We start from the raw sequence: 4190 nt of genomic DNA, 5'->3' as shown, positions 1-4190 counted from the left end.
GGTCCCTCAGTCTCTCTTCATAAGGCCTGTCCTGCTGCCTTCTCACCAAGTGGGTAATAATTCAAACATAAAGTCTTACTCTTGTATATTGTGTGTATGGTGGGGAGTGTGTGTATGATGGGGGTGTATGGGTGGGTTTGTGAGAGGTTGTGGCTGTGTGGGGTGGGATATAGGGTATGTTGGGGTGTGTGTATATGTCAGTGGGGGTTGTCTGGGCAGGGTGTGGGTGTGTAAAGTTTGTGAGGTGTGAGGGAAAGTGGGGAGTGTGAGGACTCCCTACAAACTCCCCCACATGGTGCGCAGCCCCCACTGCCACTAGCAGCAGCTGGGGGGGTGGGTTCATGGCACTTGTACCCAGCAGAGGTGCTGCACGTGGGGGCCAGGAGCACAACCTGCCCAGCTGCCTCTATCATGGGGGCTCTGCACTTGCAGTTCCCACACTCGCATTGGAGGAAGCCCCATGCTGGGCTTCAGGGGAGGGACTCCCTGCACTCTAAGTGGAGTCCAGGGACCGGTGCAACAGGGGGCAGGGAAGGCAGCCAGCTCTACCACAGGACTTTCCCCCAGTGTGAGTTGTGAGTTGCAGGCACACGCCACAGAGCCTCCACTGTACAGGCAGCCAGGCTGGCCTGTGTTCCATGGGCACCAGTGCTTGCACTGGGCACTAGTGCCATGAGCCTCCCCCCACACCTGCTGCTGCTGCTGGCAGTGGGGGCTGTGCAACACGTGGGGGATTGTGTGGGTCTCCTGCTCAGCCAAGCTCTGCTGTCCTGCTGCCCCTGTGGAAACAGGCTCCGCACTGCTTTCTGCATTTCCGCCGAACTGCAGCTCCACTAACCCGGCACGGGCCCCTGCCCCTGCTGATTCCCTACTTGCTGCCTGAAGTGAGCTGGATGCCTAGGAAGTCAAGCAGGCTCCTATGGGCTGCAGAAAGAGCAACAGCAGCCCTGCTTGGAACCTGTGTGCTGGCAAGACCAGGTCCTTCTGTCCACAGGGGTGGGAGCAAGGTGCAATAGGGTATGTTGGGGATGTATGCCTCACTCCCACCCTTGTGAGTGGAAGGGCTGGGTAAGGCACTATTTGTTGGTGAGTGCCATGGGCTGGATAAAAGTGTCTGGCAGGCTGGATGTGGCCTGTGGGCTGTATTTTGCCTACCCCTGGTCTAACTCTATTCTTTTCCGAACCGCTCTTCAGGTAACTGAAGGCTGCTATTAAATCCTCTGTCTTAATCTCTTCTTCTCTAGACTAAATAAACCCAGTTCCCTGCATCTTTCCTCATAAGTCATGTGCCCCAGGCCCCTCACCATTTTTGTTGCCCTTTGCTGGACCCTCTCCAGTTTGCCCACATCCTTTCTGTATTGGGGGCCCTAAAACTGAACACAGTACTTCAGATGTGACCTCACCAGTGCTGAATACAGGGGAATAATCACTTCCCTTGACCTGCTGGTAATGCTCCTACCAATGCAGCCCAACATGCTGTTAGCGCTCATAGATTTCATAGACATTAGGGTCTGGAAGGGACCTCATGAGATCGAGTCCAGCCCCCTTGCCATAGGAAGTCAACTGGGATCAAGTGACCCCAGGAAGAAATACATCCACTTCTTTTTTGAAAGAGTGCAGGGTAGGTGGTTGCATCACCTCTGGGGGAGTTTGTTCCAGACCTTGGACACTTGCACCATAAAGTTCTTTTTTTCTTATGTCTAGTCTAAATCGGCCTTCCTGGAGTTTATGGCCATTAAGACCTTGTTATCCCTTGGGGAGCTGTGGTGAACACCTGTTCTCCGAGGTCCTGATGCACTCCTCTTATGTAATTGTAGGCTGCCACCAAGTCCCCCCTGAGCCTTCTCTTTTCCAGACTGAAGAGTCCCAAGTCCCTCAGCCTCTCCTTGTATGGACTTCCCTCCAGGCCTTGGATCATATGAATGGCTCTCCTCTGGATTCTCTCAAGCTTCTCCATATCCTTCCTAGCCTTATATGCTGGTATATCATACAGCATATAATATAACTTAAAATATGCAGTCTCATGAAAATAAATCTGTTTTTTGTGACCATCTCCTGGTTTTTTCCCCAAAAACCTTTTATGTGATAGTATATGCTAAAGTGTTTGCAGAGATTCTTTTCCATAAATTGGTAAATTGTGTGTTTTTATGTGCATCATTCTCTAAGACAGGGACTCGGATATCATCATCTTTGTCAGTATTAGATGGGGACCCTGTGGGTTCCCTTGTGTGGCTTTGCACAAGTAATCTTCAGCTGGTATACCATCATGGTTCACAGTGTTATTCTGGAAATACAGAGAGTAATTTCTTTCCTGTGTAATTTGGCAGAGTCTGAAGACATTACCTTCATTGTTCATGCCGCCAGGTCCCTAACTTGTATCTGTCTGTATCACAAAACCTGCCTTGGGAAAACAAGCAATAGTATTTTATTTCATGGTTTTCAAGGCTTTGTTGAACATATATAACACCTCCAGAGGGGTGTTATTTTGTGAATTTGTTGGCACTCATGTCTGACTTGGTGTCTGTATCTGAGATAATCTTCTGTACAACATTGTTTTGAAAATGTCCCTTAAGGTTTCAAATGGTTACATGTTTACATGGCTGAATAACTGCTGTAATGTTAGTTTCCCAGACAGTTTAGGAAAAACTCCTCAGCCATCCATAATTTTTTATTTGCTGTATAAGTGACCAGTAAGCTGCTTTTTTTCTTAAGACGGCTGGGTGCCAGCAGAAAAGTTCTTGCCATGTTATAGGCCACTAGCAGAATTGGTCTCTCCTTTTGCCTTTTTATAATTATTGGGCATGTCTGCACATGGACATGACTGCTCAGTTGTTACTGCATGGTGATGTAGTACTTGCTTCAGTACTCTGCAGTCCCAGTGGCACATGGGTCATTTCCAACCCTACCATGTAGTGGCAACGAGGTACTGTGCAGTAGCTCATTGCTACTGCCCAGTAGTGTCAGTGTCACAGTTTGTGCCTGTCAGTGCTATGCCGCCATAGCATCTCTTGTAGATGTGCCATGGCCCGTCCAGAGGGGGCCGGGGGGGCTCCCACTGCTGCGCACACCCCGGGGGGACATGTGCCCCCAGATCTATGTGGGTTGGGGCAGGCTGACGCTGTGGGTTGGGGCCGTGGCTGCGCTGGGCTCTTCCCAGCAGGGGCTCAATTTTTTTTTTTCCAGACCACTTCTGTTCTTACTCAAGATGGCAAAAGTCTCATGGCAACTATAACTGCTTATATGGGAGAGAGGATACTTTTAATGTATTTTTATTTTAATTGACTCTTCAGGGAAAATAACTATGCAACCAAAAAGCTTTCCAAGTATCCAGTTTGAGAGTTTGAGCTAGATGGCAGTACTATAAAAGGTACAATCTAATGAGTTCTTAATTTAGAAAAGAGGACATTTCCAATTTACACACACAGGTTATATCACTGGAAAGCAAACAGAAGCAATCAACTTCACATGGTAGCTTACTGATATTAAATAACTTAGTAGATGCAAATAAAACAGTCTTTCTGGGGACAGACATTTTGGGACAGCAGCTAGAGGTCTAAGTCTATTTGTGCCTCTATTTTTGCAGAAGATTGTGCATTCTGACCCCCGGTAGACGTTATATTTGTAACATGATCCTGGGCATTATTTCCCATTTTGTTTGGTAGCCAACAAAATTGCTCAGTTTCTATTTAGAACATAAAAGCAACACCATAGAGTGAGTTAGGTAAGCTTAAATGTATTTTTAAGAGTTTGGTGGAATATTTTTATTTTATTGACTTAGAGTATGTTGAGATTTCTTATGGAAAACAAAATGTCAGCTCTGCTGTACACAGAATGAATCCATTAGAAGGTTGTTTCTAGACTGCACTTCAGGGGATGGGGGGGTGGGGAAGAATAAGTGAAGAGATTGATTTATTCAGGGGTCAGATTGAGCTGGTACTGGCTGGTATGTTGTATCTAATGACCTCATCAGTTTCTGCAGAATGTAAGCTTTTATGAATGTAAGCTTTCCTTTAAAAAAAGAAATCTAGCTCTTATGGTTGATTTGGTGCTGTCGTCTTGAGACTGTTGAAAAGCAGATGCCCTGCCTATAGTAGAACATGGGCTCATCTACACGAGATGTTTATTGTGCAGTTGACTAATTAACAGCGCAGTAAACTTTTCAGCCTCTACACATGCACCCCAAAGAGGGC

The sequence above is a fragment of the Gavialis gangeticus genome, unplaced genomic scaffold, assembly GCF_001723915.1.
Source record: "Gavialis gangeticus isolate Ggan-Ray unplaced genomic scaffold, GavGan_comp1, whole genome shotgun sequence".
Classification (NCBI taxonomy): Eukaryota; Metazoa; Chordata; order Crocodylia; family Gavialidae; genus Gavialis; species Gavialis gangeticus.
Note: the sequence above shows the minus strand (reverse complement) of the source record.